The following is a 27,370-nucleotide window of genomic DNA, read 5'->3' as shown; positions in this document are numbered from 1 at the left end:
CCATGACTGGCCCTGCTCCCTGGGAACATGTTTTCCATGATCACTGTGTCCGCCGTGCCCATGGTAATGAGGAGTTGGCTGTCATCCACTCATTTTGCGTGTACGTCACGGCAGGCCACCTAATCAACATTCCACCGGAAGGCGGCTCTGTGACCCTGCAGTTGAATGACACTGTTGCTTTCCAAAAACAGTAAATCAAAGGAAATAGAGATTGCTGGTGAATGAAACCTTTTATGTTCTTTTTTATTAGCACTTGAAGTTGGGTTTTCTCCAGTATCTTTTTATGGTCTGCAAACTCAAGTGTGATGGATATGTCTTTGGAAATTTGTGACGTAATTAAAGACTCTGTCCCCTCTGGATCACCTGCTGGTGGTTACAGGTGTTTTTCATCTTCTTTTTCTTTCAGTGGAGTTGATGAAGCCCAAGCTGATTTTACGTAAAGGATGCTCGCAAAGAATGGATGTAAGTGAGAACCACTTCTCCTAAGAGTGAAGATTCTGTTTCTGATCATTCTAACCATCACTCCCCCTATTTGGGGGGCCAGTTATTATTTCCAGCTTTCTTTGTTGTTCGTTTTCCTAAAAGAAATATAATTTAAATAATGCTAAGTACATTAATTTACAGCATGCAAGTGCCTGGTGATAAGGCTTTTAGTTCCCCTCAACTTTATAACTGTATCTAGGCCATAACATAAATTGCCTGAAAAGTACCTAGTGCTCTGCCAGTTGGCAGCATCGGCTTTACATGTCAATTTGAAAAAGTTTAGATGTAAAGCTATGACATACTCATACCAGAATGATCCCTGTTATGTTCCCATAATTAAAGAGAGGTGTTCACTAGGTTGTCTTATCCATCCATCATGGAGTCAGAATGGGGAATGGAAGTGGCTCATTGATCAAAATATCAGAATTAGATTGATCTTGGTTCAGATCTCTTCCCTTAACACCATCCAGAGAGTTACTAACTTTGAAAATTAAGAAGACACACACAAAAATCAGGTGAACAACTGAAACATTATTCTTTCTATCTATCATCTATCTATCTGTCAGTCTGTCTATCATCTATATATCTCTATCTGGAATCATAATAATGACATGAATAATCATATACATCTTACTATGTAACTTACTAAAAGTTATGTAACTTACTAAAGTTATATAACTTACTAAATTTACTTAACTAACTTACTAAAAGTTAACTTAAATATAGCCAAATAACCAGATATACCACAATTTCAAATAACAGTTATAAAGAATGGTCCTGTCCCCCGCCTGCCCCTGTCCCTGGCGTAGGGAAGCCCTTGCCAGGGCACAAGACAATGGGGTCCGGCTGCAATAATCCTTTTCCTTCACCTTCCTAATTAAGTGTGTCTGATCCACTTCTCAGTCTCATCCAAATTTTATGCTGATGTGGTCATAACATTTGTCCTAACAAATCAGATAATATTAATGAGCTGTAATTATTTTACCCTCATTTTATAGACAAAAAATGAGGCCAGAGATGCTCTGACTTGCCCAAGATCCTGTTAGTCAGTGGTGAAGTCAGAGGTAGAATTCCAAATTCCTAGCCCCAGTGCACTATGCTTCACCCCAGAACACTCTTATCTTATAAGACTGAAAGATACTAATTAAGAAAACACTAATTAATGCTGCACTATGGGGAACTCCCAACAGTACATTAAGGAACATCAAGAGAAAACATATCCTTGAGTAGACCTCATCTTTGACATCACGGATCTTCTTTGAGACAGTAAAATCACAGTCTTAGGATGTTTTTAGTGAGGATCAACACTTGCTAAAAGACTGTTTCAGTGAATCGCAGAAACTCTGAAGTCCTGTGGATTTTGTACCATGTTTGGATTTGCCATCAATTTCTCAGTGACTGTGTTAGCATTTCAAGCCAGCTGGGGATAGGCCAGAAAATGAGAAAATTAGCTAGAAGCATCCAATGCCCTTGATTTAATAGCTGCTTTCATGGAGCTAACATCAGGCTCGTTTTTGACCAGTCATGATTAATTCTTGCAATGATTCAGTTCTCTTTTGCCGCGGCTTGTCTAAAATACTTGGCTTGCATAATCATCTGTCAGAACTTTACTGGTGAAAAAAAAAAAAAAAAGACTAAGACAACTAACTAATATAAAGGAAACTTTGTAGCCACCTCCACAGAATGAAGTTAAGCTCAGGACCCCGCTTCGCCTTCACCCTGAACTGGACTAGTGCTCATGGGGTTCAACTGTGCAAGCAGAGCAGACATGTAATCCTATCCAACTGAAGCTAACTGTCCTTTTCCCGTTGAGAGATGGTACCCCAGAAGCAGTTACAGTAGGCTGAGCTGGCCATTGCTCCAGAGGCAATGGGTTGATTGAGCCCCCTCAGCCGCACTTTGCAAGACAGTTCACGAGAGGGAAAGATTATACCTCTACTTTAACATAATAAGGTTTTCGATGGGATGGAGTGGGTATACCCTCTTTGGTTTTATTCCTACGGTGTCTAAAGCTGGTCCTAATTCTATCTAGACTCCAGGGAGTGATCAGGGCTAGACCCCCTGTCTCTTGCAGGCTAACAGGGCTCTGGAAGATTCGTGAGGTGCCGCCCCCTGCATGGCTGGGTCCCTGGGATACAGTGCGGAGGTGTGGTGTTGGCATTTTCCACGGCACTGAAGCCGAAAGTCTACAGATCTTCTGAAGAGGACAGAGGGCTGACCAGAAAAGAGGGCTTAAGTTTACAGATTCCTATTCGAAGCCCACAGTCTTCCTGTAGATGAAGGGATTTAAATATACAGTGTGCATGAGACAGGCCATACTGTCCTGCGACCTCAAAAATAAATCCAGCCATCTTCAACCTCCAAGAGATAGCTTTGCAAGATGAAACACTTCTGGGGATGTTGTACAACAGCATGCATATGCTTCATTCACAATATTGAACTCTATACTTGAAAATGATTAGGATAATACATTTTGCTATTTTCATTACAATGAAACTTTAAATATTAAAAATAAGTCTCTTGGATGACCACTTTCAATTTCATTCACCTCCCTCGAGGTGCCATCTGCTTATTTATTTGATGCAACTATTTTTCTATGTGTTTACATACACACTTACATAAATAAAAAGGAATAAATAATTTGTGTGGATTTTTAAATTTAACATATATTACATTGCATGGCATATATTTTCATCAATCTGCTTTTTTCATAATGCTGGTATATATTGATCCAGCTTTTTTTTTTTTTTTTAAATTGCTACACCAACCCACAGTGTAGGAGTATAATATATTTAACCACACTACTTTTAATGGACATTAATGGTTTCTAATTTTTGTACTGTAACAATATCTCTTTAAGCTTATGTGAGAATATTTCTCTATACTAGATAGCTAGAAATGCATTTTTGGATCACTGGGTATGTGTATTTAACATTTTATACCACTGTGTTGCTATCCAAAACAGCTGAACCATCCACAGTTCAGGAAAATCCATTTCCCCACTTCCTCATTAACGCTTGCTATTATCAGTCTCTCCAATTTTTGCCAAACTGATGGTTGGAAACAATAGCTCATTCCTGTTTGATTTTCGTCTTTCTGAATGCTATTGAAATTGAAGATTTTTTCATTTAGTTGTTGGTCATTTGTGTGTTTTTCTCGCAATTGTCTTCCCACATCCTTTGCCCACTGCCCATTTTTCTTTTGTGCTTTCTCTTACCAAGTTGTGCTTTCTCTTACCAATTACTCATATATTCATCTCTTGTCTTTTAGAATATGGGTTGCAGATACCTTGTGCACCATTTATTTTCCAACAACATTTATTGAATTATTTTTACTTGGTAAAAATATATCAAAATATCACTTTTGTCATTTACTAAACTCTTGTATATACATAGGTCTGATTCTGGACTCTGTCTTTCGGACTCTATATTTAAGAGATCTGTTTCCCTCACCCTTATGTCACATTTTGAAAATTACTATAGCTTATAATGTACTTTGATGCCTTCAATACTCTTCTTTTTCTGGTCTGGTGTATACTCTCTTTCAAATGAATTTTTGAAAATATTTGAGATGGGCTGGAAGATTTGGGCTGGGAAAAGGAGTTTTGGCTGATATTGCAATGGATTTACAGGTTAATTTGGGGACAGCTGACATTTTAAATATATTGAGTCATCCAAACTAGGAACATGATTTAACTCTCCTTTTATTCAAATGCTCCTTTTGGTCATTTAATAAAATGTAACAAGTCTTATATTTTGCTTACTGGGTTTATTCTTAAAAATTGTAGAAGCTTTGTTGGTGTTGTGAATGGAATTTTTTTTCAATTACATTTTCTAATTGCCTTTGGTTAGCATACAGGGAAGCTATTACTTTTGATATGCTGATTTTATATCCATCCACACAGATACATTTTTATTGGCTAAATGGGTTTTAATGTATTCTTTTGGATTTTATGAGTGTATAATCTGTCAAACTATGTCAAAGACATTTTTGTCTTCCCTTTCCAATATTTCTATTTCTTATCAAATTGGCTAAAGTCTTCCAGCACAATGAGTGGTACAGCAGCCTTTTGCTGCTGTTGTTCTTTTATACCTCTAATTTTTTGCCATTTGATATGGCATTTGCAGTAGATCTCTGGCACATATGCCTATGCAGACAGACTTCCAATAAGAAATTAATGGCATTCTGAAATAGCATAATCTGAGAAGAATTTGTTTATGAAGGGAATAGAGTTAATCCTCATCATTCATGATTCCATATTTGCAAATTCACCTGCTTGTTAAAATTTACTTGTAACTATAAAGTCAATACTTGTAGTGCTACCACACTAATTCAGACAGTGTAGAGTGGCAAAAAAAAATTTGTAACTGACATGCACCCTCCCAGCTGAAGCAGAACAAGGCGGCATTCTTCATTCTTGTTTTTGCTCTCCTGCTGCAAACAAGTGTCTTTTCACAGTCAACTTGGTGACACCTTTTTTGGATGTCTGTACTTTTGTTGACAATTTTGCTCTTTAAAAGGGCCCCCAAGCATAGTGTTGAAGTGCTGTCTAGTGTCCCTAAACACAGAACAGCTGCAATGTGCTGAGAAAATGTGTGTGTTCATTCAGGCATGAGCTATAATGTTGTTAGCCATGAGCTCAATGTTCATAAACCAACAGCATATATTAAATAAGGTGTCTTTAAAAAGAAAACAGATGTAAAACGTGGTTCTGTATTGATCAGCTGACAAAAATGTTGTGACCAGAGTTTTGCAGGACTCTACCCCTATATTTCCAGGGGGAGCAGTGGTTTAGTATTCCTAATTCAGTGTTCTCCGCAACTTTATAGAACAAGACTACTGTAAATAAAGAGAATCTGTATTTACAAAGATTTGGGTGCAAAGTACCCTAAAGGCTAGTGCAGCAACCCAGGTCTTAGAAGCAGCGACATTTTCATCAACGCTAAGTCAAAGAAAGGATGGAGGCAATGATTACCAGAACCCGGAGGGCAAGAGTCCTGGGTAGTCAAATGTCCTGAGAGGTATAGTGACAGCTCAGGTGACCTTGCAGGGATGGAAAGAGAGGAACACATCCCTTGACCTCACTCCTCTCCTTCCCTCAGACTTCTTGCTGATGTTCCTATGAGTCAATTTCAGCAGGAAAGCAGCAGATGCAGCAAGAGACCAGAAGTGTTCATCTTATCTACACAGATGAGTGAGGGCTGGACTTTAGGGCACAGAAAATACAGCAGATGATGTATCAACTGAAAGTGAGATCCTTATTTCTTAATTGGCTGCTGAGCTTTAAAAAAAAAAATTACAGGGTTACGTGGGCGGCACAATTGTTTAAGGGTCTGCCTTGAGTTCAGGTCATGATCCCAGAATCCTGGGATCAAGCCCTGCACTGGGGCTCCCAGCTCAGTGGGGAGTCTGCTTCTCTTTCCCTCTGCCCCTCCTCCCTGCGCCTGCTGTCTCTCTCTCTCAAATAAATAAAATCTCTAAAAAAAGTTTAGGATTACGGCTGAATTTTATCAAATTATTTTTCAGCAACTATAGTTTCTTCCATTACTCTGTTAAGGCTGTCAATTATATTAACACATTTTCTAATGTTAAGCTACCTTGTGTTACTAGGATAATTCAACTTGATCATCTTGCCTTATCCTTTAAATATACTGATTCAATTTGCTAATGTTTTAGATTTTCGCATGAATAATCACTCTAATTAATTTTCTTTTCATTTTTGTTATCTTGGTAAATCTAGCCTCCAAAAATTAAATTGGAAGGTTTCCATTTTTCCTAGACTCTGCAGTAGCTTTTATTACATGGGAATTATCTCTTCCTTGAAGATTTTTTAGAACTCATAACATTTTCTGGGGGTTTTCTTCTTATAGCTTTATCGGTTTCTTCTTCCCACTTCACTTTCTTCCCTTGTTTTTCTTTCTAACATTATTCTTTAATTGCCAGAATACATGCGATTGCTATAACATGCACAAAATTTCACAATATGTCTTCAAAATAATGAAGCTTCCCCAACTCTTGCTGTCATTATCACCCACTAAGATGACCATTATTGATTAATCTGGGTTTGTCCTATCCCATCTTCACAACACTCACAGATATACGGAAATAGTGTTTCTTCAAAAATAGAACACACTATTGCAACCTCCTTTATACCCCATAAAAATATATAATATATATCCCTTCAGCTAACAAAGTATAAGCCTCCTGTATATCTCATGAACTATATAAAATATACATCCCTCAGCTACCAGAGAAAATATAACTCATTTTTAATGGATACATAATATTCCATTGTACATATATAGCATGATTTGATCAAGCATTTCCCTCATTCCTTTACAGATGGAGAGTTAGGTTCTCTTTCTTTATCCTTCCTCCCTTTTTTCTTCCACCACAAATATTGCTTCTATAAATATCTTTATAGGCCAGTACTTCAGTTTCTATAGAATAGATCCCCAAAAAGGGCAAAGTCAGAGAGAATATAAATTAACGAGATGTAAAACAGGACTCAGTTTTCATCAGAGGTCCCAAGAATCTGAGAAAAAGGTTTCACATTCCACATGCCAACGGATATGCTGGGCTTGTAAAGGTGGTGGTGAAAGCTGGTTTGGAAGCCTTTTGGCCAACACCCCCACGTAACAGTCAGAAGTCGGGATAGGAGAGGCAGGGGCTGAAAGACAGTTTCTCTGGAGAGAGTTCTTGGACAGCAGTGGCACCATCCTTCTCGTCACCCCAAGGGAAGCAGTGCTGGCATGTCCTTCCCACTTCAAGCTAGTGATGGCTTTTGGGAGACCACTGTAAGGACTCTGTGTGTGTCCTCTGGACTATAACGTCATGATGAACTGGTTTCTGACACTTGACCCCAAATAATTCTGCAATGAAGAGGTTGCCTGCCATCTGCCCTGTGCCTTGTTTCCACTGATGGAGAGGACAAGAAAATGTGGGTGATTCCCGAGGACCAGATTTGGTGTGTGTAGGATAAGGGAAGCCTAGAGCATGTTTACACCCTGCTCAAAAGGTGCCTGTGAAGTCAGGGGAATCTTCAAACAGAATGTGGAAGGCACCAGTCAGGCTGAGGTAGATATTAAATATGGCCCATGCAAGTGGCCCTCTGCATACTGTAGAAGTAATGACTGGAGGTTCCTGGGGGCCAAACCCTGAGAAAGCGCTCCGTGGGAACAGAAACGTCAGCTCTAAGGCTCTACCAAGTCCAAAGCGCACCCATCCCTCCTTTTTAACAGCAAGTACCTAGACCAGCAATACCTCTCCTGACCTCCTCATCCTTACCTCCCCTTCCCTAACTCCTGCCTGGGCCAGGAGTGGAGGCATGCAGGGAAGCAGAGGAGAAGCCGGACCACCCTTCCTTTCCCTCTGCAACACCTGCTGGGTGCAGGGAGAAGCTTTGCACAAAATCCAGGGTTTTGACTTATCTGCAGGACTGAACATATTAAATGTTCTTAATAAAAGTGACCAGAGAGGCTTTTTTTCTTTTTAAGCGGGAAAAAAAAGTTATTATGTAAACTACCTAAAATTTTAACTAGAGATTAGGAAAAAAAATCATAGCAGAGGTCTGAGGGGCCAAGGAGGGAAGAGAAACAAGTTTCTTTTTCTTGCTTCCTTTGGTGGCCTGCTTCTTTACTATTAGGGGCAGATGAGTTATCTAGTGGAGGAGACATTGCCACACTGCATAAGTTGTAGCAAACCACACACCTAGTGGCAAATCATGAGAATACTTCTTTCCCTGAACCTTTGCTAAGGCTACTTATCTCCTCTATCAAAACCTGGATGAAAAAAAATTCTGTTAATTTGCTGCTCTCAGCTCACAGATAAGATCAAGTTCATCACAAAAGGACAGCATTTGGAGGCTGGACTGGACGTTAGAAATCCCAAAACTGAGAGAGACAGAGGGCCTCTCAAAGACTCGAAGTGAATTGTCACTACCGTTTATTTAGTAGAAGAATTCTTAGCTCTGTGCCATTCACTGGACACAAGATTCTTCCTGAAAATTCACCTTTTAAAAGGAAAGATAATCTGCTATGACCCTAAAATTTCTGGCAATATGGTCTCATCATATCAAGATCACTGATTATAGTTACTGGTTCCCACAGGATGCATCTCAAATATTTGGTGCTTTGATGTGCACTAACGTCCAGATATATTTAATGAAATCTCACTGACTTCTTCTCATTTCACTTTTATTTTGTAGCTTTCCCTAATTTGAAACCTCCCAATTGTTCACTCTGAGAATCAAGGTAGGACCGTTTGTGGTTGGACAGATGACAAGTGTGAGGGCAAAATGGTCCCCAACACGCACAGCTTTGTATAAAAGCCAGTTGCATAAGAGGCTGCCATTACATACATATTTTCTGAAAAATGTATCTAGCTTAGTGAGTTTTATGACTTCATGGTGCATAATTTCAAAGCCATTCACCTGTGCCTAGAAGGCAGAAGGAGAAGACTTCCCCTACGACCTCCCACCCATGCCTTCCTCTTCCTGTGGATCAGAACATGCCAGCCAATTGGACCAGAAAAAGAAGAACAACCAGGGTAGATTTTTGAAGAGTAAAACATGTAATTATTTACTCTCCCACAGAGGAAATAAGAACCGACACACCACAAGACATAGCGTGGGTTTCTCCTTCTGCAAGAGCCTGACTCTTCTTAAGCCTGTGGTATATTACCTCTCTCTCCCCACAAACACAAATTCATCCCAGTGTAGCTGGTCTTAACTCAGCACGCGTTCTTAGGATTTCTTTATGTCTGACATCCAGGGAGACTGTATAGATTTTGTATGGATTTTAAAGATATTTTACACAACGCGCATGTTTACTACGCAATCTTCTCAGGTCAGCCTCCTTCCAATTAATAGCATATTATTATCACAGTTGAATTTGTCACATACACATTTCTCATATTATCTACTCTGCCTATGGCCAAAAGTTAAATCCCAAGTCCTGTTGCAGGAATATAAAATAAATAAAGCGATCCAATTGCTTCTGAGGGTCGTTCATTATGAATCCCATTAGCTGAGGCACAGGTGGCCCATGATGGGGTTCATGGACTTTTCTAACTGAAGAAAACCATTTTAGTTTTCACAGAAATACAGTCACTGATAGAGCTTAAGAGTACACATCTACAAATGCGAACACCTTCCTCTCCCGGGGGTATTTATTCAATACCTGCTCCGTGTTCTTCCAGCTGGAAACCAACCTTTGTTTCCTCACAGCCCATCTCAAACACGCTCTGTCTCTTGCAGGACGACCGTGCCCTCACTTCCGCCCCTCACTGGGGTAGGACACACACCGTACCTACAGCGCATGCCCCGCCAGCGCTCCCAGACACGGCTTGGGCGCCACGCACGTGCCCACGTGCCCACGTCTGCCCGCTCGTCATCCACGTCACCACGCTCTCTATCGCCTTGGCAGTCACTGCTGCCTGCTCACGCTTTCCTGATCTTGATCTTGAAATCACCTCCTTGTCTTCCGAGCTTGAAGGCGACTACCCTTCCCTCCCCTTCGCTTTACTTGGTACGTCTCTACTCCCTTTATTCGTTTGTTTTGTTGTGAATTTCAGCAATGTTGTACAGCTTATAAAAACGTCCACCGGAACCGTGCCGTCTGTGTGCAAAGCCCTCCACTGCATCTCTTACCGCCCCCCTGTCTCTCCCAGGAGCCACTGCTAACAGTTGTGCATTCTTATCAGTCATACTATGCAAACAAACGTCTGCTTTTGTAGAGGTCTTTTACCCTGATGGGAACATTTACACAGTTCTGTGGATTGCTTGTTTCTTTTTTGTTGTTGTTTTCAAATCATTCGAAAAATGGAAATAATATAGAAGCATATGCTATACAACATAAAAGCCTCCCTTGTGGTATATTTCCCCATGAAGCCGAGTTATGTCATCATTCTGGGTCACACACACACACAGAGTGATAGAGAAAAAAAGTTCATTATCCAAAAAAGCCCATAAAACTATTTGAATCTTTATTGAAGTCCCTTTTTTTTGTCTCTGCAACTCCTTTCCTCTTTACACATGTGTGTATCTGTGCACACGTGCCTCCCTGCCCCCGCCCCCGAGTACTGATGGACATTCAGGTTCCTAGCTGATGACTAGCAGCACTGCAGTAAACAGCTTCATGAATATCCACCTTTGTGACATGTGACTACTCAGCAGCACAGATTTTCAGAAGTGAAAATGCTGTATTAGCATTTAAGTGACATGCATTTAAAATTATATTAGATCTTGCCAAATTGCTTCTCAAAACAATTTGGTATCTCACTAGCAGTGAAGGAGACTATCTTCACATCCACATGAACACGGTGCTACCAATCTTTGTGAAGTTTTTTCTTTCGCCAATCTCATACATTTAAAGTAGGATCCAGTTATTTAATTTGAATTTTTTCCTTCGTTTTTTTTTAAGGTTTTAATTTATTTGACAGAGAGGTATCACAAGGAGGCAGAGCGACAGGCATAAGGAGAAGGAGAAGCAGGCTCTCCGCTGAACAGTGAGCCCAATGGGGGGCCTGATCTCAGGACCCTGGGATCATGACTTGAGCCAAAGGCAGCTGCTTACCCGACTGAGCCTCCCAGGTGCCCGTGAATTTTTTTTCTTCTGTTCCATGTTTTACAAGTATTGTCAATCAGCCTATTGTTTACCTTTAATTTCACTTGTGATGCGCTTCACTGTAAGGAAGTGGTTAACTTTAATGTTGTCAAACTTGTCAAGATTTGCCTTTATGTTTTCTTGTTCTCCTTTTGTCCTAAAAAATTCCTTCCCCAGGCTAAGCTTACTAAATACCTTTATAGTTTTATATAAATACTAATTTAAAATGTGCAAAATGGATGTGTGTGTGTGTGTCCATGTCTATGTATTTCTGGACTTTTTTTCCATAATGCTATGAATTTCAGCAACAATGCCACTGTATTGTAGTTACTATAGTTTTATAGTTTGTCTTGCTGTCTGATGTAGAAAAATTCCACTTTATTGCTCTTCTTGGCCAATTTCAGGAAACAACTTGTCAAAATCCATATTTAAAGTCCCAGAAATTTTTAGTTAAATCTCCTTGAATAAAAATTATTTAGAATCAAGTCCATAGGGAGGGCGGTGAACATCTCCTACATGTTTCTGTGAACCCAAAAGACTATGTGTACATATAAAGTTGTGTGAATGCCTGGGGTTGTGCACACTCCCAGGAACACCTGAAAGAGCCATGTGTTCCTTCCTCTGGCTGATCTTCAACCTCTGTGTAAGCAAGAACTAGGGCAGAGTTCTTGCAGGAGCTTTGAAGATGTGTTTCCACACACACACACACACACACACACACACACACACACAACCAAAGAATGAGAAACATATTGGGTTCAAGGCCTATTAGCTTTAAAGGCATAAAGGTTAAGGTAGCTTTCCCAGAAATCCAACCCAGAGACTTCCATTGAAATCCCAGTGATCTGATCTAGGTCTTAATGCCCACATTTAACTATAAAGACATCTGGAAGAGTGAGTGTTTTAGATCCACACACTCCTGTTTCCCAGGAAGTCAGTGTTCTGTGCATAGGAATGGTAGGCTTATCATTGGCAGGGCAAAAAGCAGTACCTCCACAATGTATTCAATTTCTACTTCTTGTAATTATCTTGTAAACCAACAAACAGATTTTTCTAAAAGTCTGTGTGGTATGAGTTAGATGGTTACAGATTTTTTTAATGAGTCAATTAAAACAAGATTCTCTTTAGTATATTTATGTTCTTGATTATTGTTATCAGAAGAGATGTGTGAGGGGTGCCTGAGTGGCTCAGTCATTTAAGCACCTGTCTTCACCTTGGGTTATGATCCCAGGGTTCTGGGATCAAGCCCCACATCCGCTCCTTGCTCACTGGGGAGTCTGATTCTCCCTTTGCCTCTGCCCATCCCTCCACCAGTGTGCACTTGCTTGTGTTTTCTCTCCCTCTCCCCGGCGAATAAATAAATAAATAAAATATTTTTAAAACAAGGTGTTTTAGTCTCTTGCCATGATTGTGTTTTTTAGCTGGCAATACAAGTCCCTTAGAATGCTTTTACTGAGCATCCTAGTTAACACTCCTAAAACACTTGCTCTATATCAAGTACTGTTTTCAGTGGTTAACATACATATTAGCTAATTTATGTATCACCATAGCCTTATGAGCTTGATACTGTTACTATATTCATATTAAGGGACGTATAAAGACATACAGAGATGTTGTTTAAGTTGTCCAAAGCAAATTAGTAAGTACTAGATAATAAGTACCAGAGTCAAGATTGCAACCAAGGCAATCTGGCTCTGGTATCTGTTGACTAATCCACTAAGCACCCCTCAAACCTGACCACCCATCCAGTTGTTCAGTATTTTAGGTTCTAGTCTGTTACTTTCATCCCCAAATTAGACATTACTTTCTTTTATTGTATACCATCTATATTTATTTATATTTAGCAATATCTTTGGTCACAATTTCTGGTCTCAGACATTCTAATTCCATCTGGTGTATTTTCTCCATCTTTCCTTAGAAGTTTCCTTTGTGGGTACTTCTTAATTTTCTCTTAGTACATTGAAATTAATTCACTGACTGTGTTATTGTCACTGAAAAATAAGATTTTACTCTCAGGACAGTTCTTGGTACGTAATCTGTTTTTTTTCCTTGCTGTTTTCTAAGTCTTCTTTTTATCTTTTAAGACCTACAGTGTCTCTGTGTTTTATCTAGCAGTGGACTTTTTTTTTTTTTTTTTTTACTACTTGAGGTTCATTTGGCTTCCTGTATTTGAAAATTTAGATCTAGAAATACTTAGAAAAAATCTTAGTCATATATCTTTGAAAAATTGTCTCTTTGTACACGCTAGAACTTACAACTGTCATTTCCTTGTTGTTTGGTAGAGTTTCATATTTTACATGTCTTTTATTTTTATTTTTTTAATTTTTTAATTTTTTTATAAACATATAATGTATTATTAGCCCCAGGGGTACAGGTCTGTTAATTGCCAGGTTTACATACTTCACAGCACTCACCATATCATATACCTTCCCCAAAGTCCATAACCCCACCACCCTCTCCCTACCCCCCTCCCTGAAGCCACCCTCAGTTTGTTTTGTGACATTAAGAGTCTCTTATGGTTTGTCTCCCTCCCAATCGCATCTTGTTTCATTTATTCTTTTCCTACCCCCCAAACCTCCAACGTTGCATCTCCACTTCCTACATATCAGGGAGATCATATGATAGTTGTCTTTCTCTGATTGACTTATTTTGCTAAGCATAATATCCTCTTGTTCCATCCATGTCATCACAAATGGCAAGATTTCATTTCTTTTGATGGCTGCATAGTATTCCATTGTATATATACACCACCTCTTCTTTATCCATTCATCTGTTGGTGGACATCTAGGTCCTTTCCATAGTTTGGCTATTGTGGACATTGCTGCTATAAACATTCAGGTGCACATGCCCCTTCGGATCACTACGTTTGTATCTTCAGGGTAAATACCCAGTAGTGTAATTGCTGGGTCATAAGGTAGCTCTATTTTCAACATTTTGAGGAACCTCCATGCTGTTTTCCAGAGTGGTTGTACCAGCTTGCCTTCCCACCAACAGTGTAGGAGGGTTCCCTTTTCTCCGCACATCCTTGCCTGCATCTGTCATTTCCTGACTTGTTAATTTTAGCCATTCTGACTGGTGTGAGGTGGTATCTCATTGTGGTTTTGATTTGTATTTCCCTAATGTCGAGTGATGTGGAGCATTTTTCATGTGTCTGTTGGCCATCTGGATGTCTTCTTTGAAGAAATGTCTCCTTATTTACATGTCTTTTAGATGATATTCCAAGTAATTCCTTTAGTTCACTAATTTTTTATTCAGCTGTATCTAACCTGCTCTTAAATTTTACTGCTTTGTGACACATTTTTGTCAGTTGTATGTGTTGCAAATACCATCTTCCATTTTTTGGCTTCCATTTATGTTCCCTATCTTTTAGTTTAATAATATCATCCTAATCAGGAGATAGTGGTAAAGCTTCACAGAGAGATGATTCTCTCCCTTACTTTGAGTGTAACTTCCAGAACAGGGAAGTAAGGACATCTGTAAATTTACTTCTCCAGAAAAACAATGAAGACACTGACAAAAACTGGCAAAAAATAACTTTTTTTCCAAAACCCTGGGAAGTAAGATCTTCAGCAAATTTATGAGTGCTTATTCAAGAAAAACAGCTGACTCTCAGTAAATGCAGTAGACTTGTGACATTTCAAGTTGTGTTCATCTCACAAGCTTTTCAGTGGCCTTGAAAACTAAATACAATAGCTCTGAAAACCAGCAACCTAACAGATACCAGAGGGGACAAAATGAGTATGGAGCTCCCAAAAGGACCACCCCTAAGAATTGTCACTACTCGATCTCTCAGCCTACTGAAAAGTTCAGCTCTCAGGGCTTCTTTTTCTTTGTCTTGTTCCTGATCTTAGAAGAGAAGCTTTCAGCTTTTCATCATTTATGATGGTAGCTGTGGATTTGTCACTTATACCCTTTATTATGTTGAAGTATGTTCCCTCTAAACCTGCTTTATTGAGAGTTTTTATCATAAACAGATGTTGAAATTTGTCAAATGATTTTTCTGCATCTATTGAGATCATAAGATTTTCATTTTTCAATTTGTTAATATGTTTTATCCTGTTGATTGATTTGCATATATTGAACCATCCTTGCATCCCTGGAATAATCCCACTTGATTATGGCATATGGTCTTTTATGTATTTCTGAATTTGATTTGCTAATATTCTGTTGCAGATTTTTGCATCTATATTCATCAAGGATGTTGACCTGTAATTTTATTTTATTTTATTGTGGTGTCTTTGTCTAGTCTTAGACAAACTGGTCCTGGACTTTTGTTTGTTGGGAGTTTTTTAAATTACTGATTCAATTTCATTGCTAATAATCAATCTGTTCAAATTGTCTTTCTTCCTGATTTAATCTTGGAAGGCTATGTTTCTAAGAATTCATCTATTTCTTGTAGGGTGTCCAATCTGTTGACATATAATTATTCATAGTAGTCTCTTAAGATCTTTTACATTTCTGCAGTATAGATTGTAACTCCTCTTTCATTTCTGATTTATTTACTTTGGCTCTCTCTCTTTCTTTTTTTGGGATATAAAATTCTGATTTATTAACATAACACAATAAAAAATAAAATTCTGATTTATTTATCATGCTGAAGATAATTTTTTTCTCATCTACTGTTCTTTTGATTAGAGGGTCATATACATGGTTTAACAGTTATAGATATTTTTTTCCTGATAAACAAGTTATAAAACAAATAGGTTTTAACAGAAATAATTTAAGGCTATTTTATCTACATAGCCCTTGAAAAAAATGTAAATCATATTATATATTAAGTGCCACAAGTAGGTTAAAAATAAAAGTCCCATATTTTCTTCCCAGGGTACAATGTAGCTCATTGCTTAAAAAAATAATTAAAAAATAAAGACCATTTCTTTTTTGTTTTTATTTTTAATTATTTTATTTGAATTCAGTTAGTTAATGTATAGTGCATTACTAGTTTCAGATGTAGAGCTCAGTCATTCATCTGTTGCATATCACACCATCGCGATATTCATTACATTACATGCCCTCCTTAGTGCCCATCACCCAGTTACCTCATCCCCCCACCTACCACCCCTCCAACAACCCTCAGTTTCTTTCTTATAGTTAGGAGTCTTTTATGGTATGTCTCCCTTTCTGATTTCATCTTATTTTATTTTTTCGTCTCTCCCCCTGTTTTGTTTCTTAAATTCTACATATGAGTGAAACCCTGTGATAATTGTCTTTCTCCAATTGACTTATTTCACACTAAAAGAAGAGAAAAAAGAGCAATGAAACGAAGAGTTGTTTCTTCAGAAACAACTGTTTCTGATATTTCTTCAGAAACAACTGTTTCATATATTTCTATTTTGATCTTTTTTATTTCCTTCTTTCTACTGACTTAGTTCCTTTAGGTGTAAGGAACTTAGATCATTTGAGATGTTTCTTGTTTCTTGAGGTGAGTCTGTATCCCTATAAACTTCCCTCTTAGAGCTGCTTTTGCCAGGCCCCATAGCCTTTGAACTGCTGTGTTTTCATTTTCATTTGTCTAAAAGTATTTTTGATTTCTTTGATTTCTTCATTGACTTATTGGTTGTCTAGTATCAAATTTTTCTTCCTCTTTATGACTGATTGATATTCCATTGTATGGACATATTGCATTTTATTTATCCGTTTATCCATCAGTGGACACTTGGGTTGTTTCTCCTTTTAGCAACTGTTAATGGTGCTGTTATGAATGTTGATGTATAAAAAATGTGTTTGAGTTCCCATTTTTCATTTTGGGGGGATATATACCCAGAAATGAAATTGCTGCATCGTACAGTAGTTCTGTCTCATATTTTGAGGAATTGTCAATCTGTTTTCTAGAGCAGCTACCCCATTTTACCTTCCTACCAAAAGTATGCAAGGGTTTCGATTTCTCTATCTTTGCCAACACTTGTTATTTTCTGCTTGTTTGTTCTTAAAAATAATCATCCTAATGGATACAATCAATTAAGTTTTTAGTTTCAGTGGTTATATTTTTCATTTGTAAAGTATTCATGTTTTTCAAACTCCTATTTTATTTCATTAAGTAACACTAAATATAATTCTGAATGTTGTATTTCTCTATTTGAAGTTTTTGTATATCAATTTCTATTGTCTTTTTTACTTCTCATTTCACTCATGGTGTGTGTTTCTTCTCTGTTTAGTTTTTAAATTATTATTATGAATTTCTCATTTCCTTATGCATTTATCTGTGGGAATTCTTTGAGCTTTTAGTTGAAGGTGAGTTCCTCCAAAAAGGCTTTGTTTTTACTTTTATCAGCACCTGGGAGGACTTGATAATTTGGGCCTATTTTAAATTTAATTCTGGCTTGAGGTTGTTTAGATTCATAAGTAATATAAACTTGTACTAAAATTTATGTGGGGAGCAGACTGAGATTATAAATTCTTGAGACTTTTACCCCTTCAATGGACAGCAAGGTCAAGCTTTCTCCATTGTTTCTTTCTGCATGTTAGTTTTTATTTCTTTTTCACCCTAATAGAGAATATCACTCTTGTGTCCCATTTGAATGCAGGAAGGAGTGTCTCCTATTATATTTGCTATTTTAGAAGGCTTTCAGCATTTTTTCCCCCTTGCCTGAACCATAATTAAGATGAGAGATATTTTACATTCCTAGTGGTAAAATAAACCACAGCAAAGGTACAAATTCTTCTCAAATTATTTTGTACTTTAAAGGAAATTCCATTCAACATTCCAGAGTTATGTGTGGCAGGAAAGAAATATTGTAAAAGAATTCTAAGAATAAATTCAAGTGAAGGGGAAGAACTTGAGAAAGAATAAATAGGAAGAGGGAAGAATTTGCCTACTTGATATTGAGCTATATCATAACGCTCTCCAAAGGAAATAGTGTAATACATAACTAATAATAACTCAGCCTAGGGGCACCTGGGAGGCTCAGTCAGTTAAAGCAGCTGGCTTTGGCTCATGTCATAATCCCGGGTCCTGGAATCAAGCCCCATGTCTGCCTCCCTGCTCAGTGGAGAGTCTGTTTCTCCTTTTCCCTTTGCCTGCCCCTCCCGTGCTTGTACACACTCTCTCTGTCAAACAAATAAAATTTTAAAGAAAAATCTAAAAAAAAAATCAGCCTAAATAGCTTAGAAGTAGACCCTATAAAACATAAACTTAATGTATAAAGGAGAACTTATCACAAGTCAATGAGAAAAAGGTAGATTATTCAACAGATGCTGTTGGTCAACAGGCTATGTGGTGGGGGAGGTCTATATCCTCACTTTATTGTACATATTAGATAAACTATAATTGACAAATATAATTGACTATAGAAGCAGCTATAAAGTCATATATTGTATGAGTGACTCAATCTCTGGTCAAGAGAAGTTTCTGAAAACAAAAGAAACTGCAGACATAACATAAGGAAAAATAACTAGATAAAAATAGAAAGTTTGTATGGCAAAAGTCATAGAATTAAAAAACTATCACCTAGGGAAAAATCTTCAACATATAAAAAAGCGAAAACAATTTCTCTGTCCTTATGACATGTGACATTGCTTTGTTAAACTAAAATATTTTAGTTTCTGCTTTTTCCCCCAAACTCACTTATTTTCCACTCAAAATGTTGCTTCCAGGTATCAAAAGTGTGTCTGCTAACCTGGTAAAAGCATTATGACGAGATGCTTTCTTTTACTTCCTGTAAATTCAAGTCTCAATTCATTATAATGTCCCTTCAGCCCAAAGAACATTTTTAGTTTTAGGAAACACTAGTGCCAATCTGCTGGCAACAAATTCTTTCAATTCTCCTTTATTTGAAAATGTCTTTATTTCGACCTTAAGATATATTTTTTGCTGAGCACAAAATTATGGGTTCACTGTTTTTTGCATTTTGTTTATTTGTTTGTTTTCTAAAATGTCACAGTTTGTGATCTGATCAGAATCCATATTTTTTTTCCCATTTGTGGTATGTTCCTGCACTCCCCCACCTTAAAGAATATCTCTGAATTTCTGCAGTTTGACTAGGTAGGGTGTTTTTACTTTGTATTTGTCCTGTTTCTAGTTTGCTGAGCTTCTTGGATCTATAAATAAATACTTTTCCTCAAATCTGGATTTTTTTTGCCATTATTTCTTCAAATACCTTTTACTGCTAAGTGTGTGATTGTAGGCAGCAACAAGTTTATCTTAGGGCCGCATAGTGTGGTGAAGGGGCTGGGATTGGGCTGTGAGGCCCTTTGGACAAATCATTTAGACATTTAATTTCCTCTTCTCTAAGACAGAAAATTGTAATCTTCACCTTGTGGGATTTCTTTGAGACTTAAATAGAATGGTGCTTTATAGTGGCACTTTGAAGGTATGAGTAAATGATGTGCCTTATTCTGTTTAAAGCATTTCTCCAGGAGGAGAAATACACATATATCAACACATATATCTATTTACATATAATCAGTTATCTTCTATGAATATCCTAAAAGACTCATTTGTTGAGTTTCCTGGAAAAAAGCAAGGATTATATATACATATTCTGCGGTTTTCAGAGGGGGAAACACAGGAGTTCCCAGCGTGGGCTCTAGAGCTCTGGGAGACTTTGCAAAGGCAAATGGGCATGCACATTCCAGCTTGTGTTCATCAGCAACCTGCCTTTCCCCAGCTAGGAGAACTGGTCCATTCATCCTTGCTATCAAATATGTACTGCACATGAAGGAATGTGCAAAACCAGAGATGTCTGTATTGTAGTCTCTGCTACCACAAACAAAACAGTAGGACAGATTTACCGTCGGAATTAATGTCTTCCAGGTCTCTCAGTTATCATTGGTTTAATCTGACAGTTGTTTGCTTTAGACTTTGATGCTTTGTCTCTGTGTAATTTTCAGTACCAGAAAAGCAAAGGGGTTGTAACTGCAAGAGATATATAAGGTTTCTAAATTACCTATTTCACTTCTCTATGTTGCCTAGGATGCTAATGTCAGTTTGGAAAGGTTGGCTCATTGGGAGGGAATGTGTGTGTCTGTTGGAGGGGAGGGCTCCTAAATTGCTGTTTCCTGAGTGATTATTTGTGTTGGGCAGATGGAGAGCAATGCTAGAGATGAGTGGAACTGAATGAATTCTACCGGGAGGAAAGATGTGCAGATTAGGGGATAGTGATGACATGTGTTGGAAGGCAGGGGAAGAGAATTCATGTTAGGTGAGAAGAATGGGAACCTGGCCACAACATGAGTCTGCATGCTCGTTTGCTCATTCTGGGTGAACGAGTGTAAAAATGTATTGAAATGCTGCCCATGGTCTCTGCCAACATCGATTTGCATATTATTGTTCCTTTTGATTGGCAATATGTCCCATGAATGGCAAGAAAGTTTTGGTACAGACAGAAAGTCAGGCACCACTGCAAATATACTTGGGTCACTGTAGATTCAATTAAGATGTTTATCTTTCACTTGAAAAAAATTCTACCCACAGTCAATTAGTAAGTCAACCCTTATATTGACTGTACATCAGTGTTTTACATACAGGGCTTTAAAAACTTAAGATTATTACATGGGAACTGAGATAAACAAATCGAAGCATCTGCCCCCAAAGAAAGAAAATTCTAAGTAGAGACATTTGTACTTTTTGGTTCTGTGACAACCAGTTAGAATAACCACTGAGCCAACCTGATAGATGATCAATGGTGGAGTAATAAGCTATTCAGGACAACTAACAAATAAATCTGTCTGGTGACACTTAAATAGGAAATCGATTCAGAATAAAATATTCTTCTGAAAATTCTTTAAAACAAAACAAGATGAAAATTGGGACACCAGGCTGGCTCATCTGATTGAGTGTCCAGCTCTTGATCCTTGTCTGGCTCAGGTCATGATCTCAGGGTCTTGGGATCGAGTCTTGAGTAGGGCTCTGCACTCAGCAAGGGGAGTTTGTTAGAGATTCTCTCTCTCGCTTTCCCTCTGCCTCTCCTTCTGCCCCACCCGCTTGCGTGCGTGCACACTCTTACGGGCTCTCTCTCTCTCTCTAAAATAAATAAATAAATCTTTAAAACAAACAAATAAAAAAAAAAAAAAGAAAGGAAAAGAAAACCCAAAAGTACAGCAGTGATCTCAGCATTATGGTATGCTGAGTTACCCAGTTTGATCTAGTAGGAGTGTGGGGTTGGCCTGCCTGAAGCTTACTGGCATGAGAGACAAAGGAAGCTTCTAGAATGGCACTCAGCCTAAGGAGAGAGAGTTCACGTCCGCAAGTTTGGTTCAAAGCCAGTATGAAAGAAAGAGGATATTTCTCATAATAGCCAGGTTGCTCACATTGCATCCTTCAGCCTTGTTTCCAGGATTTCGTGGGAGAGGAGACTAATTAATAGAAGGGGTAAGACATAACAAGTCTCCAGGCAGTGGGAGCACAGAGCAGCACTGGAGTGTGGTTTGTGCAAGTGTGTATCAGGACTAGCACAACTGAATATCAGGCATCTTTTCTCCACCTGGTATGAGCACAGGACAGATGTGACTGGGGAGACCTCTGGGTCTCCCCAGATGGGAGAATGCCCATGCAGTCTATAGATCCTTCTGGGCACACTGGGAATGGTTTGGGACACATCTGAGCAAGTAGAGGAATGGGAATAGGTAGTGCACAGCACTTTCTATTTTGTCTGCTCACATTCCTTCCATTTGGGAACTACCCCTTCCTCTATTTCCATGATACTGGTGGAACCACCATTCAACCTAGTCCCCGCATTGCCACCATGTCCCACAGAGGTACACATGTGACCCAGGCTAGCCCACAAGAGAATTCCATTGTGCCGGAATCAGGGAAAGGTGCATGTCTTGGGCTTATGACCCAAGTAGAGCATATCACAGTGTTTCTGTGGGGTTGATACAGATCCCATGCTGCGCCTCAAGGAGCATCGTTTCTATCCCTGGAGAGATTTGGCAGAAAAATATAGCTTTTAGGAAAACTGTAAGATGGAAGAAACAAGACAGACTTTGAGGACCTGACTTCAGCCTTAAGGCAAATCCTAAACTTTTCAGTTATATAACAATGAAATTTCAAAATTTCCCTACAGTTGCCTAAATTAGGTGCTATCGAGTGATTCTTGACTAACACGGAAAAGTGATCATTTGTTTCTGGTTTTGACTATTTCAAACTATGGTCAGATGTGACCAACAAAAACATGAATCTCAAAGAAAGAGGTCAGGGACAGATTGTTTTTTCCTCAGTTTTGTGCCCAATGTCTCCTAGGGAAATTGTTAGTGAGAACAGCACTAACATCCTGGGACACCTAGTCGGTTAAGCTGCTGCCATCGGCTTGGGTCATGATCCCAGGGTCCTGGGACGGAGTCCCTCATCGGGCTCTTTGGTCAGTGGGGAGCCTGCTTCTCCCTCTGCCTGCTGCTCCCCCTGCTTGTGTCCTTGTGCAGTGTGCACACTCTCTCCCACGAACACATAAAACCTTAAAAAAAAAGAACAGCAATATTTATCTTTGGGCTTTTTAAAAAACTTAATGGTTTAATGTGATAATTGCTAAATATGATATGCCCAAGAATATTTCCTCTGAAGTATCCACATTTCCCCTTTCCTTAATAGAGTCTCATAACTTGGAAGTGGGGACACTGATCTCAAACAGACCACAATGTTCTCATTGCCTCTGTTTCCCTGAGAAATGGGGAGAAGGGTTAAAAAAAAGTGGAAGACGTCTTTGGGGGAATAAGATTTCTAATTTGTATTCAGCTGGAGAGGAGTTGAGAAAAGACAGTGGAGCTTTATCCTTTCCATCATTACGTCGGATAGAATCTATGATTCTTATCTGAAATCCCCTCAAGTAATTCATCATTCATGACTTAACAAATGTTTACAAGCCTCTTCTGGGCAGGCACTCTGCTTAGCACACAACCATGGACAGGTAGGACAGGGCCTTGCCTTTATGAAATTTCAGCTTAGCTGGGGTAAGATAGATAATTAAACAATTAATTTAAATGAAATGTAATGTGTGTTATGAATGGGGAAGTATGGCATGCTAATCAAAACCCTTAATAACAAGTGAGAAAAACCAAATTCAAGCTAGCGGAGGTAAATGACAGTGTAACAACCCTGGGTACCTCTGTCTTCAGGCTTGCCTGGATCCAGGGTCCCAACAATGTAATCCAGTCTCTCTGTCCCCATTATCCTCATTCCCTTACCTCTATCGCTGTCTGACCTTTGCTTTCTTCTATATCTTCTCAGGCAGGCTTTCTTGCTGGCAGAGATAGCCTTGGTTAACTCTAGAAAAACATCACCTTTAGTACCTGAAATCTCCTAAAAAGAGAAATCCTTTTTCTCCCAGTCCCCATAGCAATCTCAATTATTCGAAAGCTTTTTTGGGGGGTCTATGCTTACTACTGTGTCAATAATTGTGCCCCGAACTTTGAGGTTTTACTCCTGGCAGGTCCTGTTTGTGGGTCTATCTTGAGGCTGCTCTAAGAATCTATGAGGTGTACTCTGGAACATTTTTTGGCAATCCCTGCAGATAACATGTGTAGCTGGTTAAGAGTATCAAGAAAGGTTTATTGGAGGAAACTGACATGGGAAGGATGAATAACAATTCTTGTAACAATAGCTAACATGTATTGCCTGCTTGCTGGGTGCCAGACACTGTGCCGAGCAATTTATGTATGTATTCCCATTAACATTCACCACAACTTCTGAAGTAGGAGCGATTATTTTGTCCACTTCAGAGAAAAGGAAATTGAGGCACAGGGAAGTTAAGTAACATCCTCAAAACCCCACAGATAGTAAATGAACAGAGCATTAGATAAGTGAATTGGGAGGGGGGACGTTCCAGGTGGGGAGCTGCATGGGGGCAGACCCAGAAGTGCCTCTGAGAAGCAGGCTTGGTGATAGCTGTGAGCTTACTGGGGACTTTAGCATCCCTGTTTCTCCACAGCCCTTCACTTTCTTTCAGAGCTTCGTTTCCAGAGACTGATAAGCCCATTCAAGGACTAAGGACCCAGATGATAAATGGCATTAATTTCCCTACCTATATCCAGAACCTTGGCGTAGTGTTCTTACCAAACACCATGCCTCTAACTAAATGGGTCTTTTTGGGAAGGTTCACCATGGTGGCCTGTTATTTCAGTGGTTTTAACAGCGTTGCAACAACTACGTGGTTGCCTATGGCAGTTGTGCGATTCTATTTGGTAGATGGGCTAATCTTAGAGAGTAACTCAACCTAATTAATCTTTAGTTTTTCCTTGGATCCTGAATTTGTTGGTACTGCCATTCCCCGGGTGTTCCCCCATCTCCCTTTCCCCATGTTGGAGAACTGTTCCAGACATGGATCAAAACTGGTAACCACATTTATGGATGTCTTTCATTTTGTAATAGGTCCCCATCTCTACTGCAAGCACTCTGGGACCCAAAGTCTGAAACCATTATTTGGAGAAACATGGTATGCATGCATCACCCTAGAGCCTGATGATACGTCATCAGAAGTGGTATATTTCTATTTACAGAGACATTTGGAGAAGAGTCAGCTCTTAGCACCTGTTCTGCACAAGTCCAGAACCAAGTAAGTAGCTTGTGGTCATCATTAAGGACAAGCAATCTGAAATACCATATTGTACCGTGATTGGGAAAGATGAGGAAGAAGGTAACAGTGAGTGAAAAGACCATATTGAGATATTGTTGGAAGCCTTTGAGGTGGAATGACAACCATCTGACTTTTAGCCACCATGATATTCTTTGGATGAACTTCGCCTTCAGTACATGAACAACTAAGATCTGCTTTAACCTTGGCTTCTTGAGAGAAACCTCAGCCTAAGGTTCACTGTGATGCAGGAATTATATTAAGCATATTTACTAACCAGTACGGCACAGGCACCAATCCATTGGAACAGCTACGGGACCATAAACAGTGGTTCGGTTGGACCAGTGCCAGCCAGCTGAATCCCAGCCCCACCTGCGGTGATCACATATTCCCTTTTCACCTAAGAGACAGCACTCAATACCAAATACAAGACAGTCAGATGCCCCTCAATGCCAGTGGCTCTTAAGGCGGGGGTGAAAAGGGGGTGATTTTGCCTTCCAGAGGCCGTTTGGCAATGTCTGGAAACATTTTTAGTTGTCGGAGGGTGCAGCCATCACCTAGTGGTAGAGGTCAGGGATCCTGTTGACTTTCGTACAGTACACAAGGCAATGAAGAATTCTCTGGCCCCTGACATCAATAGTGGAAAGAGTAACAACCTCAGCTGGGTACTGTTACCTCAGCTGTTACCACTGGGTAATAACCTCAGCTGCCCCACAGCTGCCCATGGCCTGCATAAGGACCAGTCTTCTGCAGACAGCCTTGTTGCTTTCTGCTTCTCAACTTGGGGATGTGCCCTTGGTTCACATTCAAAAGCACTTCGTAAATACTATGCCCCTGTGGCTTTTTTCTCCACTAAGCCTCTTAGCAGTCAGGGCATAAAATGATGAGGCATTAATGAAGGTATTCTGCTGCTATTTCCTTTTATGTGAAGCTTGCATTGACTGAAAAATATTGATGATAGTAATAATAATGATGGGTAGCCTTTATGGAGTCATTATTATTATGGTCCAGGCACTGCACACAGGGCCTTTCAGGCTTTTTCTCAACTCTTACAGCAGCTCATTAGCTCATTAGCTCATTAGCTCTCCTCTATTTTTTTAGATGAGGGAACAAAGGCCTGAAGAGGTCAGTTACCTACTGAAAGTCCCCCAAGTAACTGCCACTACCACAAGTAACTGTTCTCAGCCACTGCATGGGACTTGTGGCCTTGATGGTCCATTCTCGTAGGAGGAATGTTCCATGTAAGAAGCAAATGCAGAGACCTCATCCCAAGGCTGTGAGGTGAGCGTAGTCAAGGTAGGCATGGCTAGGGATATGGGCACACCGCTGAGAAACCCAAAATGTCTTTGCATAAAAGTTCTACTTTTTTTTTTGCCAAGTAGAAACTTCTGGGATGTTTGTGTGAGCTGAGATCTCATACATTTTTTTTTTTTTAATTTTAATGCAGCAAGGAAAGTTTTATGAGCAATGAACATTTCCAGAGTGCAGGAACCACTGTGCTAGGTTTGGCTGAAGTTGGTATCTCCCTGCAAGTGACATGTCTTTCTAGAAATCCAAAAAAAGAGATGGCTTCTCCAGATCAAATTACTGCAGAAATTAGCTAAACCCCACAAAGGGTGATGCTGGTGAGCTGCCTCCAGGGGCTACGCAGAACCCTAATGTCTATAGGCAGACCTTCCTTGGTTGAGTCAGACAGGTGGAAAGGGCAGTGGAAGAGAGTTACAAGTCTGGGTGTCAGGGACCATGATGTATTCTTTGATTGCTGTTCTTAGTCAGAATGGGAGTAGGAGAAAGAGTAGGAGGATAGAGGAAAGAACACAGAGTAAGAGGAATCTAGTGTTTGTTGATACCTCCCCTTTCACACATCATCACATTTTATCCTCTCAACAATCAGTCAAGGGTAGAGAGTGTTGCCCTCTTTCAAGGAGACCGTAAGAGGTTAAATAACTTGATCAAAATCACAAGCTGATGAGCAATGGAGTCCAGAGTCATGCCCATGTCTGATGCCAAAGTTTGCTCTTTTCCCCACTCTGCCACTCTGCTTGCAGTGCGAAGTCACAGCTTTTTGAGGCTCATAGCAGAGGGCGCCCATCAGCTGAGAGCAAGTGGGCTGCCCATTATGGCAGCACAGCTAGGAGACTGCAAATGCTATAGACAAGGAGGATGTGGAGAATCTCGAAGGTTCTCCTGTCATCTGCACTGGGCACAAGTGTCGAGTGGAAGAGAGCAGCTGTAGGAAACACCTTTATGGCAACAAATTGAGTGATCTGGTCTTAGGTGTCAAAGAGCCCCACACCGCCAGTCCGATGCCCTGACTGTGCCTCCACTTGGTCCTATGACCAGGATGGGCCCCGCCCCACCCTGATTCTGCACAACCAAAGGTTTGCGCTGCTGGTGCTTAGGTCCTGACATTTGCAGCCCTGACAGTCCTTTGAAAATAAGATTTCTACCATATATTAACTTGCTAGGGCTGCCATAATAAGGCGGGGGCCCTTAAACAGCAGAGATGTATTTTCTCCCAGTTTTGGAGTTAGGGAGTCTAAGATCAAGGTGCCAGCAGGCTTAGGTTCTTTTCTTTTTTTTCCCCCCACACATTAGAATTTTATTCTTGTGTACACATTTGTCTAACAGATAACAAATTTCTAGGCCAGGTTCAGGTGGCAGAAGAGCCTTTATAATTAGTTTATATTGTTTTGATCTGAGGTAGGCCGCAGACACAGTCTGGAGTGAAATGGGAAATAACATCTTTCTAAAGCCAGACTTAGAAATTCTGATGCAAAA

The 27,370-nt window shown here is 39.5% G+C and overlaps 1 pseudogene; it reads right to left on the bottom strand.

Annotated features, from left to right (window-relative positions):
- The window catches only part of LOC132002953 (transmembrane protein 126A-like), a 73,705-nt pseudogene that overhangs the window by 45,793 nt on the left and 542 nt on the right, over positions 1-27,370 (bottom strand).

Source organism: Mustela nigripes, chromosome 15, assembly GCF_022355385.1.
Source record: "Mustela nigripes isolate SB6536 chromosome 15, MUSNIG.SB6536, whole genome shotgun sequence".
Lineage (NCBI taxonomy): Eukaryota > Metazoa > Chordata > Mammalia > Carnivora > Mustelidae > Mustela > Mustela nigripes.
The sequence above is the reverse complement of the archived record's forward strand: the minus strand, read 5'-3'. Positions and strand labels throughout refer to the sequence as shown.